Source organism: Pseudorca crassidens, chromosome 10, assembly GCF_039906515.1.
Source record: "Pseudorca crassidens isolate mPseCra1 chromosome 10, mPseCra1.hap1, whole genome shotgun sequence".
Taxonomy (NCBI): Eukaryota; Metazoa; Chordata; class Mammalia; order Artiodactyla; family Delphinidae; genus Pseudorca; species Pseudorca crassidens.
The window spans coordinates 51,275,836-51,293,489 of record NC_090305.1 but is presented as its reverse complement, the minus strand read 5'-3'; positions in this window follow the sequence as shown (position 1 = coordinate 51,293,489).

Genomic DNA, 17,654 nt, shown 5'->3' with positions numbered 1-17,654 from the left:
GTGGCACCCCCTAATCCGCTACCTCTAGTCCCAGGGCCAAAAGTTCTTACAGACGTACATTCACCAAGAGGATGAGTGGGTGATGAATGTAGCATTAGTGACCCTTTTGGACCTTTTGACTATCTAAAGATGCTTATTCCTAAAAAAAGCCATATGGTTAAGTTCTGAAAACATCCTCGGAACATTACAGATGTTCCATTGCATGCCCAGGCTCAACTTTATAGAGGATCCTGAAGTTGTGTTTATCAGCAGTCCATGTCTTGTAAAGATCTCCATCTTATTTTTTATTGATCTGTATGGGCTTAAAAGGTCTATTATTACTGGCATCACTGCTTTATCTTGCTTAGTGAGACAAAGTCTATAATATTATTAACTAAAATTTTCTTTTGTTAAAAGTTGTCACTTTTTATATCCTGTCATAGTAGTAATTCAGTAATAAAATTACTAAATTTTATTACTATATTACAGTAAAATTTATTAGTAGTAATAAAAACATAGTTTGAGCAATTCAATGAAAATACAGGTAAAAGGAGAAATGGACATGGTTTGTTTAAATTGATATAATACAAATGTTAAAATCATGTTATCAAAGAGTATGGGAAATTTACAATACCCTAAATAAACAGCAGACTCCCAATTTTGTTTGAAAAAGAAGAAAATGTTTGTATGTATTTTTAAGTATGTTTGTGTATACGTGTGTTTATGTATGTGTATATATATGTATGTGTATATATGTATGTACATACATATACATACAGATTGACAAAAATATCTCTAATATTTGTAATCTCGAGATGCTGAAATTACCTATAACTCATTTTTTAAAATCTGTTCAAAATTTCCAATATTCAGCCCATCTAAAATTAATAAACACAAAGTAATATTTTAAATTTAAAAGCTAAATATAATCAACAACAAATGAAGAGACAAATTTGTTTTACTTGTAATAGGTTAGAATTATAAATTCAAAAGCAGAGAAAACAGAACCTAAAGGCAAGTCAATGTTCAATACAAAATGAACACATTTTCTCTATTTATTGTAACCAATTTCATTTACTAAGTAAAGCCTTTACTATATAATTATTCAATTCTCAACTCAAGTGAGTAACTTTGATAAACAATAACACCCCAAAAGGTAACATCAGTCAATATCATACTACACAGGTTTTTTTTTTTGGCGGGGGGAGGGGAGGGGGGTGGTTGTTTGTTTGTTTGTTTAGTATATAATGATGAGTCCTGGACTTAAAGTCAGAGGCTGGAATTCAAGAATGTGTCTGACATTTTCCAACTGTGTGATTTTGGCTGTCACGTCACATTTCGGAACCTCCCAGCGCCCACAGACTACAAAACATTGTTACGCGTCTCACTTCACAGGATTCCTGTAATGAAATGATAGAATTTGGGCACTTTGTGTAAGATCGTGTAAAGAGAACTGCATTAATTTAGTGATCTCAAATCTGCTTTTGGCACAGTCATCTGTAATTGCTAATGGCAAATCATAATTTTTTTAAAAAAACCTTTAAATTTAATGAGGGAATAGAAAACATTTCCTAACTTATCATCCGAAATGCCAAATAAACGATAGAATTGTGGCACAAAGTGAGAGATAAGTATGATTCAGTTGCATTACTCATGTACCACCAAATGGAGAAATGAGTTCCATGGCTAAGTTTGGAGTTCAGCTCATAACCAATACAGGTTAGGTCATGAAAAAATGCTTGCCTTTAAATGACCAATATTTTGAAAGTTAGAGAATTAACCATCAGAAAATCTATCACTAAGATACAGATAATTAAGATGGCTGGAAAGAGTCTCACACAGTATCTATCCAGCTGAGATTATGTAGCTCAAAATGTAATTGACGGTAGTTCATTTTTATGAGACTAGATTTTGAAAATAGTCTTTGATTGAAAAGAAGATGATTGCAATGTAGCATAATAACAGAATATAGTCACTGATGATAGTAGATGAAATCTGACAACAAGTTGAAATACTTGGACAAATAACAGAGAAACACTCAACTACCTTGGCAACAGGTATAATTATGATGATAAAATTATGTATTAAAGTAATTTTTAAAGGGTAAGTACATATTTGTAAAGAGTCTATGTTATATATATATATATATCTATTATATATTCAAGTCTAAAAACATTGAAAAAGGTAACTACGTAAGACACTAGAATAAAATAATTAATGAGGGCAAATATTTAATCACAATATGCATAATGCATCAGAATTTACTCATGTAGCAATTTTACACAATATAAAATACAGATGAAAGCAGAAAAATATATGTGGGCGATGGCAGTTGTGCCAATTACTGAAATTTCTGCTTATAAACTATTATTATACTTTTTATTATACCCAGTTATCTGGGATCCTATCATATTTTAATGACAGTTGAAGGATTGCATTGCCACACCTGATCCTTTCAATTAAAGACTGGTTATCCTAATAATTGAGTATTAAAATGTATATAACACAAAAATATACTTTCTTATTTTATTTTGTTTTTTAATAGCTCCCTCAAAACTATGTAACAAAATAATATTAACATTATCACCCTCATACCAGGAATTTAGATGAGATTTGTTTCATTGAATCTTGAGTTTTATTTGATTTTTGTATTAATTAGGACATATTTCCCCCCAACCCCATCTAAGGCTGATACCAGAGTAAAAAGTAACAAACTCTAATGGAAAAGAAAGCCAAAAGCAGATCCAAAATATATAAGAATTTATGTATGGAAAAAACGGCATTTCAAACTCTTGGAGAAAGATGGAATTCGTTAATATCAATATCATGCTCAATGCACAAGCTCTGAGGTATATGGCATCTACTTAGCAGAATGCCTGGCATATACTCAACAACTAATAAAAATTTTGTTGAGTAATTCAGTGAAAAAAAATGTGATCAAAAAAATGTTTGTTGGTTTTCAACCACAGAGATTTAAGATGTTACTATAAGGAAAAACAGCAAAATAATTCTTTTAAATGGCAATTATTTATCTCAATTCAGTTTTGTGTAAGTCTTACTAAGCAACACAAAAAAACAAACAAAAAGAAGCAACAAGATATCATGGAAAATATGGATAGATTCACAAACATAAAAATAAAAAACTCTAATGAAAGAATAAATACAACTAAAAGAAAAATGATAACATGGGAAAATATATGTCATATATATCACAAGAGGTAATCAGAATTTGACAAATCAGAAGAAAAAGTAATTCTAAGAAAAACTGGCCAGGAATAGCCATAGTTAAATCACAAAATACAAATAAGTGATCAATAATCCTGAAAAATACTCAAGCTTACTAGTAATGAAATGAATGCAAATGAATACTGTGATGAAATGCCATTTTAAACTAAAGAATCTCAATGATTAAAATAAAAGTTAATAACCAAGATGGAAGCATTCTGAAAGACATTCAAAGAGTATAGATGAAAAGATGTAAAAACATATGTTTACCTAATATTCCATATTTATCTCAAATCAGTTATCAAATATGCACATTAATACTAATATACAAGAAAGTTCTATATGATATTTACAATAGAAAAAAACTAAGAAAAAATCTATATGCCTACAGCAGATATTATTAATTCCTCCCCACTCTCCATTTTCTCCTTCACTTTGTAAAAACACCACCACTCTCCTCCCCAGGTCTTATCAGATGACATTTTTATAAGAAAGTAACTTGCCTTTCCTATAAAGGGCAAGGGCATGGAGCTCATGAAATAATTCCAAGCACACAAAAGAAGGCAACACCCTTGGAGATGGTAGAGAAACAATACAGAAGAAATCTGGATTTCTAGGGGACCTCACAGAGCAAAGCCCCCTATCACAGCGAGGCCACCTGCCTCTCTCTGTGTCGTCAGCTTCTGTCATATCTGAATGACCAAAGCTCAGGTCTCTTTGTGACATCTGCGGAGCCTCTCCCCTAGTTAATTCAATGCCCAACAATACAGGATTGTTTACATGACTTCATTCATACAGTGAATTCAGCTACTGAAAGTCACAGTTCTGAAAAAATGTAAAAATAAGGAAATGCTCATGACATGGAGATTATTTACTAACCTGGTAAAAGCACATTAGTAAATAATAGATGTAATAAATATATCAGAATCCTAATTTAGATACAGAAAAAAATATGAATTAAAAGAGAACAAAACAGTAAAATGATTCTAACTAGATAATGGGAATACAGATAATTTGTTTTTTTAATTTTCTGTGATCACTTTGTACTCTTTTGATGGAATGTAATAAAACTGAGGGAAATGTTACAAGAAAACACAAAATTCTGATAGAGGAATGCCATTGCCACAGCTGAATGAAGAGGTGCTCTACCTGAGTGTTTAAAGCTCTCCCTGACCCAGAGGGGTGGGAAGGTTACACTGAACTGTGCATACAGGGAGCTTAACACATGTTTATTAAATCGGACCAAAGCAAACACGTTTTCCATGCAACCATTTAGTAGCATTTTAATGAATTCTTTTAAAGAGCAGGTTAAAGTTTAGCCCAAGTTTTAAAAACTGCCACTATTGACAACATATTCAACAATATTTCAGGATTTTGTTAAGGGACTATTAAGTGATTTTTTTTCACATTCAATAATTCCAGTAAGTATGTATTTATCCTTTTGTGTGGCTTATAGCTGATGTGATATCAACAGAAAAAGTGCTGTTAGTCATTCAGCTTGTTTGGGCAGAAGACTGGAACTTACCTAGTGTCAACCTGAACAAGTAAATACAAATGTTAAATAGGAATTCACACAATTTTGTGGGTGATACAGAATTACAAGTTCAAAAACACGGGATAATCTGCTTCTCAGGCTGATTTCTTTACTGCTATCAAGGTTTTTTTTTCATGTAGACGAAGGACAGAAAATAGTAGACATTTTCATAATTTATGTCTGCATCTAAATTTCCCTACCCACCTGAGCCCAAACACTGTATATTATATTTGGTAAGTGTTAACCAATGTCAAGTCCAAGGAAACTTTGAAATTTTTCTCTAGGGATTCCATTAAACTTTTAGATGCCCTGATTTTTTTCAGTGATTTTGGGATGACCATGGAGACTAGAATGAATAAATTTGTACAGAACTGTCAGTTCTTTTTTTTTTTTTAGTTTTTTAGGGTTTTTTTTTTTTGCGGTATGCGGGCCTCACTGTTGTGGCCTCTCCCGTTGTGAAGCACAGGCTCCAGATGCGCAGGCTCAGTGGCCATGGCTCACGTGACCAGCCGCTCCGCGGCATGTGGGATCCTCCCGGACCGGGGCACAAACCCGTGTCCCCTGCATCGGCAGGTGGACTCTCAACCACTGCACCACCAGGGAAGCCCAGTTCTTTTCTTAACGAGTCAATCCAAACAAAGATGGATTAGTTGGACATTCCCAAGTATAAACAGCTCCAGTTAAAAATCACTCTTTAGCAGTAAGACTTTGTGTATTTAACTGATCTGTCTCAACGTCCATAATCTACATAAAAACAAATGTCCTGAGGTGGCAGTTTATCTCCTGGTAGATGTAAGGTGACCTTCACAGAAGAGGATTCTTCTGGAGCATTCTTCTGTTCCCTGAATCCCATATTTTAGATAAACGTTTAAGGAGAGACAACATCCCACCTTGCTAAGCCCATATTCCTTGGCCTAACCAACTCTTCAGATTTCAGGACAAATATCACTTGCTCAGGAAAGCCTCCTGACCCCCTACCACCACCCCACAGTCTGGGTTAGATGCTTTTGCTACATGCACCCTCATCACCCTACACAATTTTACCATGGGCTTGGCAAACTTTATGGTAACTGCCCATTGATTTATCTATATCCTCCATTGAACTCCATGGAGAACAGAACTATTTCACTTTTGTTCACTGTTTTGTCCCCAGCAATTAGCACAATGGGTGGTGGAAAATGGGCATTCAACTGTCAAATGACTGAATGCATGCATGCATGTATGCATGCATGAATGAACAACCAATGCCAAAGAAATGAAAGGACAAGACAGATCCACCATTTTTTCACCTGCTCTCCTGGGTCCAGGATTCAGTGTTTCATTTGGGAATGAGGAGTCGTTATTTCATAGCCACCTCTCACTGAGCCTCATTCCTTACTGAAAACCAGTTATTACCTTTGAAGGCAGGACCCAAACTCCTGTTCCTCTGCACTACATGTCCCAATCTTGCTTAGAACATTTTGAACAATATGGAGAAAAAGATGCAGGAGCTCTTCTTGCTAATTGTTTGAAGGTCTATCAACTACTTCTGGACCCTGAAATAAGGCTTATTTTCTTGGCTGTATGTTGCAGCTATATCAGCTAAAATCTGTGGGCACTGAGTGTAGATGAAATCTTTCAATATGTTATGCATATAAGAATATGTAATAATATAGTCTTGCATTATTTTCTGAATGTTAAGGTAATAATCATATGAAAGCAAATTTCTAAAAATTCAACCTGCTGAGGTAAATTAAGATAGTCATTTGAGATAATAAAATGAGAGTAAAATCAGAAGTTAGGTGACATTAGTTGCAGATTTGAACCATGATTATTACCATCACTTTTCCCATCCACCAGCTGGGTTCCCTGAAGTCAGGAAATCTAGCAGAACAAGGAAGATGTACTAGGACTCAAGTGCCAAGAGTTGCCTTTGGCTCAATCACAGGGTTGAGATCATAAATTTGAACTGCTCATTCAATTTCCCCATTATGCAATTTACAGACATTTCTTCTTTATATTCCAAACACTTTGCCACCCAACTGTGGTCCCCATCTGGCTACAGCTTTCTCTGTATCAGTCCTGATTTTCTGGTTGATGATTCTACTATGGAAATTGTTTCTGAACAAAATGTTACAGAAAACAATCTCAGCTGCTGAAGAAATCAGTTCTAAACTGTCCTGTTTTAATTTGTCAACCTTAAAAATCTGGAAAAATGGAAACAATTTTGAGTCTCTAAGAAGAATCAAGATAATTATGTTTTTAAAATAACAATTGAGACGTGTTTAGTACAAAATCGAGCTTACTTTTTGTAAGAGGTGGGAAGCAGGCAGAAAATGACATTTATACTTGATGTGTAGTGTTAATGGTTTATTGTTGTCCTAACTTGCTGCACAGTTTCTATCATCCCTCAAAGCAGCTGCTATTGAAGGGTTGTGAATATTTGCTAACAGTGCTAAGTACGCATATTTTAATAATTCTTTAAAAATATGTTTACAAGATGCCCCAAAGAAAAGGATCTTATTACGTTCTACTTGAGACAATTGAAAACTTCAAATATATTGGAAACTTATTGGTTGAAAAAGCTCTAAAAAAATGAGGCCATGTCTGGGCTTCCCTGGTGGCGCAGTGGTTGAGAGTCCGCCTGCCGATGCAGGGGACACAGGTTCATGCCCCGGTCCGGGAAGATCCCACATGCTGCGGAGCGGCTAGGCCCGTGAGCCATGGCCGCTGAGCCTGCGCGTCAGGAGCCTGCGCGTCCGGAGCCTGTGCTCTGCACAGTGCTCTCACAACGGTGAGAGGCCCACGTACCGAAAAAAAAAAAAATTAGGCCATGTCTGCACACAAAAAGAGAAGTGGAAAATTGAGGCAATTACCCAGATCTTTCAGTATAAGAGAAACATCTTAGCCTTTATTCATCTAGTCACTGAAGCAAATGCTTGTTTTCTTTCTTTTTTTTTCTTACTTTCTTTTTCCTTTTTTCCAGCATGAAAGATAAATTGTTGAAAGTCCCTATTTCTCCAAGCCTGCCCTAAAACAAATATAAATGCCTGACATTTTAATTCCTATTCAACCTGAGTTTTGCATTCTTGTGGGGAGGGGGGCAGGTAAGGAGAGGAGGAGCTCATCTCCCTTGCGTCCTGGTAACTGAAGCAGCTTTGGGTTAAGAAGACCCATCGAGACAAGAGCAGGAGACCTTGCTGGGTGCCTGGGGCAGTGGCTGCAGGAGTTGCAGGTACGGGCAAAGTCCTTTACTCTCTGGGACCCCATGTCGTCATCAGGCTAGTGGTCCCTAACCTGCTACCTGGTAGTGACTAGTAAATCACAAAATAACATCAGCAAAGTACTCAGCATAGGACCCAGAGACAGCATGTGCTTGGTAAAAAGGAGCTTTTGGTCCCAGTTGGTTTGGGATGAACTCTACTAACAGTTCATGCCTATATATTCATAAATAAGTGCATTTTCACAGCCCTGAAGTGCAAATACCTCAGTTTCAGAATGAACTAAGCCTGTATCATTAAAAACAGGGCTGTTGAAGCCCTTTGTCAGCACTCCTACATCAGGAAACCTCAGTCCCTTTCATTTATAGCCTATTCAATGCAGCCACACCCAACACAAAATACAATTTTGTATATTTTGAAATAATTGAATTGAATTTTTATTGCTGAACATAAATGTAAATTTAGCTCTGATTTGATTTCTCAGCAGTCATCAGTATCTTCTTGTGATCTGAGTAGTCTAATCTATCAGTTTTCCAAATGTGATACAATGTCTATCCTGATAAATTTAATAATTTATTCAGATTAACATATTAATTAACATATTAATTTTGATTGGGACCATTCTTGAGTGAGAAAAAAGAAATCATTGACTACTTGTCAGAGACTTTAAATTCCACCTCCAGCACTTTTGAGCAGGGTGATCTGTATAAAATGGCCCCTTTGAGGCTATTCTATGAAATAACATCACTGTTTCCACGTCCTTCATCCATGTGTTACGATGCTTCCATGAGAAGGTATATGTGTAGGTACCCTATAATGTGTACGAACATTAGTACTTAGAGAAGCAAATGGAACAAAAACAGTAGTAGCAGCTTCAAAGCCAGATCCAGACTCTTTTTTCAGTTTTCCACATCCTTTGTAATAAGTATGAACACAGAGCATCCTGGGGGAGGCCAAGGGTGTGTGGTAAGACCCCACATCCACCCATAAAGAAAAGTCGCAGATCTAGTGGCTCTCAGCCCTTCCTGGGAGGTGGCACAGAGAGGTTCATGCCACATTCAGTGACAACATTCCCTTCTTATGTGAAGGCAAAAGCCTCAGGAAACAGGAGTGTCTTCTGATTAGAACCCACCCTCCAGTAGCCATTCACACAGTGCAAGGAAGGGCCCCACAAGTGGCTTGCTCTGGCTCCCTGGAAACTTCTGTGGCTTTCATCAGAGTTTACGAAAGTGAAACGAGGCCAGACATCTTTCCAGGGCCAAAATGGTTTGGAAACAAAAATATGCTGTGCAGAAAACCCACCTAAGCCAAGGCAGCTGAATAAGCACCCAGCTCGCAGCACAGGAAACCAGGCTGCCCTGTAAATAAAATTAACGTAATGAGACTCTGTCGCCATCCCACGTCTGAGTTAAAAAGTGATTTCTGCCAAGCCCTGCATCCAATCAGATAATCATGTCTCTGAATAGCATGAGACTTTTGGCTAGAGACTTTCCAATGGAAATTTGGAGCACCCATTCATCAAAATCTTTTTTTTTACAATCCGTCTCCCTACAGAATAATAGCATAGAGAGGACTTGCCCCATTCTGTGATTTTAGGAGCCAATTAATTACACCAAACTCTATTTTAACTGAGAAATGGGCATAAGAGTGAACATATACTTATGGGAGCCAGGAAGGGAGGAAGGGAGGGAGGGAGACAGGGAAAGACAGCGAGCCAGTGAGCGAGAGAGAGGTTTTCACTAAAGCATTTTTTTCTATGGTCCCCAAACTAATAAAGAACTAATGACTTAGATACATCTCTGGCCCCTCTGCAATAGGGTACCCAATGAGAGTGGCTCTCAAAGGATTTATCCACAAGGAAAGCAAATTCAGTCACATAAACAAGAAGGGGGGGGAACTGCTATAGATATTTCACAGCCTTATCTCAATAGGCTTGGCTGTGTATTTAGACACTTGGCTGAATTAATATATCCCACTAAGTAACCTTGCTGTCTCCTGTCGCATGCTCGGTGAACAAGAGAAAGGCAATCAACGGCAGGTGACAATATTGTATGTGCTCCTTGTTGCTGAAATCAATGACTAATCTTGCACGGCTGGAACAAATAAAAAGGTAGGGAATCTGCTCTGACTGCAGAATACCTCATAATATTTGCATTGAAAAACCTTTAATAATAAGCTCAGCCATGGTTGTCAACGTTCTATAGAAATACAACAGATTAGCTAGTTGACCGCTACCATTTGATTAATTTATCCCTGCTCTATGTACATCCCTCTGAAAGCGTTCCTACATGACTTTGTGTTTCAGTAGGTAGACAATCTTCTCTTTCTTGGGTTACTCTCCACGGCAACTAGGTCAGAACTCTACCCATTGTGGACTCCATCGAATGGTCCCAGTTGATTGACTATCGTTCAGTCTTGGAGACATTTTAGGGAGGATGATAGCTGGGAACGTGGCATAGTTAGAATTACCTAAGTGCAAAAATCTTAAAAACTTAACTTTGGAAGGAGGCCTAAATGTTTAGAACTGAAACTTGTAAAATAGGCTGGAAAGACGAAATAATTAGACAAAAATAAAAAGCCTGATTATTTTTTTCATGTGTACCAAAAAAAATTTTTAAAGGTGGGGGAAGGTAGTTTAAAGAAAATTCCAGAAATGTCTGCTCCTGAGAGGTTGGAGGGGGATGGTGGAATGGAACTGCAGATTCTTGTGTATGCAAAATAAATCTTGCTGCCCTATGGTGATAACAAGGTAAAAGAAAAGCCTTTGCTCTGAATCACCATAAAAAACAGCTTACACTCTCTAAACAGTAGTCTCCCCATCCATAAAATGGGAGTGTTATTAGAATTTTTGTAAGGATTAAACAAGATAAAGCACATAAAGTGATCATAAGTATGTCCCACAAATGACAAAATATACAATAAACATGGTCATAATTATAGTATTAATGCAGAGTATAAGTGTGCCAAATGTTGCCTACATGCCTAGGCTATGAAAGTTTACATTAACAATCAGTGTGCCACCTAGAATTACAATTCAATTCAAATACAAAACTCTGTTCCAGTTATTTAAAAGCATAGTAAAATGTAATGATTTAAAGTTTTTATTCATTGTTAAAGCTAACTCTGAGGGGAGTTAAAAGAAAGATTGGAATATGTGAAGAATGACAGCATCATATACAGCAAAAAGCAACAATCATGAATAAAGATAGAACCTGACACATACATATGCCACAGTTAATGTCAATCTCAGCTAAGACCTATCAAAGAACAGCAAGCCAAATGCATTTTGTCTCCTACTAATGGATTCTGTTTACTATCTTTAGCAAGACATCTTGTAACATAAGGGTGATTTTAAGGTATTAAAAGTTAGCCTCTGGAGTTAAAAAGTAAAGACAAACAGAATCTACAAGCTCAGACCACCCCAGAGTTAGAAGTCTTTAGACTACCATTCAATTCAACTTTCCCTCCATGTAAAAATCCCCACCTGGAGAGCTGTCAGTTACACGTCTGAACACTAACAATCATGGGAGCTCAGTGCCTCCTAAGACTTTCTACCCCAATTTCACACAGTTCTAATAGCTAAAAAGTTCTTTGTCATGAAATACATTCCACATCCTTATTACAATTTCTACCATCTGCTAGAATAATGCAAAATTAATCTATTCTTTCTTCTACATAAAAGCCCTTTATAAATAAAAATTGTTATCAGTGTGGCCCTAAAATCTTTCTCCCTTAAGCCAAATACCCACAGTACCATCAGAGAAGTTTTGGGTTTTGTTTTAATTTCAGGGAAGTTCTCTGATCACTCTCCTCTTGGCTTATCACTGAATCAGCTACTACATACCATTCTCTGGTGTGAACTGAGAAGCCCAGCTTAGGACAGAAACTTCAGGTCCCTCAGATTTCACATTAACCTGCTATTAATGCCATCCATAGAAAAATTAGAATGCTTAACAGCTACATCATTCTGTTCCCTAGCAGAAGACTTGATTTGTATAAAAATCTGTTCATGTATATGTTGAGAGCAGCCCAGATAGGTCTCCCCATCTCTGTTCTTCTTTGTTTCCTAACCTAAACAATTGTATCTGAATTTAATCATGATAAATGGAGTTGTCTTGGTTTGGGCTGTTTGTTCCAACCAGATTAAATCATCTTGAATTCCATATTAATATGTGATCCTCAGTTTTCAGGCATTTGCACACCTTTTGAGCCTACATTTGGCTTTGTGAAAGGGGAGGGACAAGGGTAGGACAGGGCATCCTAGGCCACTCTCAGAGTAAAACCTCACAACCACATTCTTTATTGACGGAGTTCCAATTTGTCAACAGGAAATCAGTAGAAACTGTCAAATGACTTGCTGAAATTAATGAAGACCTTGATTTTTTTTCAATCATCTGATCTGGAAGTCTAGTAATCTATCAAAAAAGAAATCAAGAGTAATTCTTATGCCTGGCCTAAAGACCTAAATATAAAACATGACAGCATAAAACTTCTAGAAGAGAACAAACACAAAACATTCTCTGACATAAATCGTACCAATGTTTTCTTATGTCAGTCTCCCAAGGCAATAGAAATAAAATAAAAAATAAACAAATGGGACTTAATCAAACTTATAAGCTTTTACACAGCAAAGGAAACTATAAACAAAACAAAAAGACAACCTACATAATGGGAGAAAATATTTGCAAACAATGCAACTGACAAGGGCTTAATTTTTGTATACAAGCAGCTCACTCATACAACTCAATAACAAAAAAACAAACAACCCAATAAAAAATGTTCAGAAGACCTAAATAGACATTTCTCCAAAGAAGACATACAGATGGCCAATAGACACATGAAAAGATGTTCATCATCGCTAATTATTAGAGAAATGCAAATCAAAAGTACAATGAGGTACCTCCTCACACTGGCCAGAATGGCCATCATCAAAAAGTCCTTGATTATTCCTCAGGGACAAATACCTTAGGAAAACTAATAATATTTATGTTATCCATTTATGACATTTTCACCTTTCTGTTTTATCCATCCCTCTTTGTTCTAGTATATTGGAGGATGTGATTTCCTTCTATAGCCTTAATTTAATATATGTCCATTTTTCATGTATAGATTATATATTGTTGAGGGAAGCAGTGAGATGCTGTCATCACTGTTTGCTAACTAGACGAGATTTTAAATAAAAACTGTAGAATGATTTTAAAATCTATGTTTATCAGCAGTATTTCTACATAACACATTAATATCTTTGCTCATTTACATAATTCACAATCATCTGGCCAGAAATGCATTTTGGAACTTCTTCTCTATCCCTTGAGCCATATATAATTTTACATTACTTGTTCCTTGAAGAACATTCTTCTGGATTCCAAGATCCAAGAAAGACAAATCATGTCTGTTACATGTCACATCTAGCAGCATTACCTAACACACCACCAGGCTCATGGTACATACTCAAAACCTACTGTTTGACTGGAATATTACTCTGCATAAAACATAAATACTTTAATTCCATGACACTATTCAGCTCTCTATGTTCAAGTCATTAGATACTGATAGAGCCACGGTAAAAGCTAGCAATTCTAGAGAGAAAGAACACAGTTTCTGCCCTCAAAAAGGTTATCAACTATTAGGGAAACAAACAAGTAACCTAAAAATTGAGATAGATGCTGGAGAAGAGTGGATCATGGGATGTTAACAGAAACATAAAAAGGGGCACCTATGTTACCGAAAGTGGTAACACTGTTCTCTCAGGGTCAAGATTCTGAAAAAAGTATTTTATCAAGCTAGTTTCCTCCAACTGCATATGCAAAAAGAATCAGTTTTGGAGTTTCAGAAGAGTTTCATCTTAACCAATTTTCTCCAGAGTCTAAAGAATACTGTTGCCATATATTGTTCCCATTCTACAAAAGGGAACAAGAATACCAATCACACAAATGGAATATACCCTCACACACCAAAAGACAGAACAGTCACAAATCATGGAGAGGATGACCCATATGGAGTCCCAAACAAACACTTAACAACACAAACGGTCTTCAACGTCAGACATACGTCAGAACCAATTAGCAAAAACGCCCAAATAGCACTTTGTGCTCACAAACGGGCCTTGACGTCAGAACCAACTGGCAAAACACCCAAATCACACTTCGTGCTCAAAAGAGAAGTTTGCCGGGTGCACACCGGTGGACTTACTTGGTCTTGGAGCTTGTCAGCTCTTCCAGAGGCATCTTTCCGTTCCAGCAAGGGAAAGCATACATTGGCAGCCAGTGCCAAGCAGGGGAGAAACAGCGAGGGGCCCCCAAATAAATGGTTTGAGCAGCTGCTAGGAATGTCCCTGCCAGACCCCTCTCAGGTCAGGGCCAGTGAGTCACGAGCAGAGGGGTCCTCGCAGCCGTCCCAAAGCTTCTTCATGCCGGCGGCCCTGCTCCGGAAAACCCGGGAGCCAGATATCGCGAGAGCCCAGCCTCACACTGGGAACCAAAATCTGTTAGCAAAAGTAGGTCCAGCTGCCGCTGCTCAAAAGCCAATAAAGAGACAAGGCTGGTGGAAAGGAAAGCTTGCTTTATTTTGGAGGCTGGCAACTGGTGGTTGGACTCCTGACAATCAGTGGGCAAGAGCTTTTATAGACAGAGAGAGGGGGCTACATGCAGAAACAGCACAGTCAGCTCTGACAGTCCTCTTCACACTGGTCATCGGTGGTCTGGCCACCATCATCTTGATTGTTTTAAGTACAGCTAGTCTTCAGTTCCAGGGTCGGTTTGTTCCCATTTCTTTGAGGCCAGTTCTCAGAATTGTGGCAGCTTATGTCATGGCTACAGTCTGGTCATCATGTATTAACTTCTTCCACCTGGTGGGGGTTTCAGTATATAAGACAGCTCACAGGATATGGCTTAGAATATTATCTCTAGCCCTTGAAAAGGAACAAAAGGTCCTTGACTTTGCTTAATGACTGAACTTTTATTATTTAGTCTTGTTGGACTGTTTTCCTTTGTTTCTGCATTTTCTCATTTCTCTGATTTGACTTATTCTTCGACTAAAGTTTTTCCACAGACAAAAGGCAGGCTGAGGATGTGGGGGGCCAAGGACCATAGGGTCCTGCTCCATTTCAATAACAGGGCCTGGCAGAACATGGCCAGGAAACTCTAGTTATAATCCTAAGTGGAGACTCCAGGTCTAATATACTTTTAAGCTGCAAAAACATCCATGACAGTACCTTTTCAGTATTTATCACACACACTTGAAAAGCTCATAATCTCCCCCTTTTTTGACCCAAAAAACTCAGCTTATCTGTTCTCCCTATCATGATGAAATTCAGAATATATGTGTTTCCCTCAATGCCAAAAAGAGTATTTTACCACATAACAAGAGGTTTTTATATGCTCACAAAATATAATATGTATTAAAGCAAGAGAACCATCTTACAAGCGGTCCTTGTTTTGATCTGTAGAGGATTCATAGCTGAATTTAGGAAAATGTTCTTTCCTCCAATAATTGCAATATCCATCTAATTCTAGCTGAAGCAAACTCTTGTCATTCTGCTTATTCACTTACATTCATAAGCAAATGTAATTTCCTTGAGAAAAAGTATGTTGCCTGAATTGGTAAGAAAGAAATAGGTAAAGTAATTATTCAAAAAAACACGAAAAGCAAAAGAAACTTGGGCTTGCTTATTAGTTCTTTGGTACGGAGCCATGATTTGAGTTGGGGAGCTTGTGTAAGTGCACATCTCATGCCTGGTTTGGAAAGAAACAAGGAACAAACAGCTTATGGAGGTATAGGGGATCTTCTTTTGATCAATTACTATAGCATGTAATGGTAGCTTAACATATATTCATCCATAAATATGAAATGATAATCAATCAACTTGCTGTTTATTGATAGGCACAAGAAAACCAGCAAAGATGAAAACGTGACCTCCAATATCTGCAACATGTGTTTCTGGCTGGCCAGTGTCTGAACTCCCTTCCTACCTTTGGAGAATTTACCTCACTTTATAAATAATATTTATAAGGGAAAAAGAACCTGCTCCAACTATAGAAGCTGCCAAAGACTCACTCCCCAGGTCCCCTGCAGCAAGAGAGAAAGGATGAGACCTACATTCTATCAAACAGGTGCACATGCCAAAGGCATTGAGTCCAGAGTGGATCACGGGCAGCACCCTGGGCCAGTGGTGGTGCCAGTTGAGGACAGTGCACTGATACTCAGTGGGGACAGCCACGCCATCCTCAGCAGACTGACCCACTGGCAGGATTTGGTTTGTAGTTTCTGGCTTCCCTTTTCTTCTGCCTATTTTGCCAACCTAGTTTTCTATTCTTCCAAGCAATTCAGTGGCCTACCTAATGTAGTCTTGAAAAGTTCCTCTTCTGTTTAAAATACCCACAAATAATTTCTGTTGCTTGCCACCAATAACCCCACAAACAAAATGGTCTTACCAATGACTCTCCTCCCTGATACTAATATCTGGGCTATTATTGCGTCCACCCCTCACTATGGTGATTCACCTTTTTGCATACCTCATTCTCTCATGTGAAGTCCTTGAGAGCAGGCATAACTTTGGTTTTCTAAGTTATGTTTATAACACCCCCTTAGCCTAGTGGCACATGAAAAACAATCCTCATATAAAACACTTATTCCAGGGCTTCCCTGGTGGCACAGTGGTTAAGAACCTGCCTGCCAATGTAGGGGACACGTGTTTGAGTCCTGGTCCGGGAAGATCCCACATGCCATGGAGGAACTAAGCCTGTGTGCCACAACTACTGAAGCCTGTGCGCCTAGAGCCCATGCTCTGCAACAAGAGAAGCCACCGCAATCAGAAGCCCACGCACCAAAATGAAGAGTAGCCCCCGCTCACCACAACTAGAGAAAGCCTGCAAGCAGCAACGAAGACCCAATACTGCCAAAAATAAAATAAAATTAATTAATTAAAAAAACAAACAAAGAGACCAAAAAACCCACTTATTCCAGTTCCCTGATGTACCCAAACAGGCCCCAGGGGACTAAGGAATCTTTGAATATCTGATTTTAGAAAAACCAGTTGAAACTATCAAATGCATAGCATCTATACCACATAATTATCAATAATAATGTCTAGTATTTTATAACATGAATAGGTACTGTCTCAACTGATCTTCTCCACATATTTGAGGAAGATGGTAAATATTTCTACCATCCCAACTCACACATTGAAACACCCACTATAATTTCCCCCCTAAACCATCCTCCTAGACTGTCAAGCAGCCAAGACGCTAAAGTTGTTCCATAGGGATTATAAGGAAGATATTTTTTCACTTCCATATCCCTCTTGAGCTAACAGTTAGACTTTAAGTGGAAGATTTTATAAGATTTTATATATATAAGCACCTAGCAGCTGGTCACAGAAGTGAATGTTGTTATTACTATTGTGGTTGTTGTCAGGTACTAGGTTCAGTACTTTAATCCAAAGTATTTGTTTATTTGTTAATTTTTTTATATTTCATTGAAATATAGTTGATTTACAATGTTGTGTTCATTTCTACTGTGCGGCCAAGTGATTCAGTTACACATCATTTTATCAAATACATACCACAGATCTTATGTAAGGCACTGTTCTTATCCCCATTTTACTGATGGGGAAATCGAGGCTCAGAGAAGCTGGGTAACCTGTCCTAAATCTCCCTGTTCATCCAGGATTCACTCGTACACCTCTCTCACTCCCAAGACCACCTGCTCTGACAGCA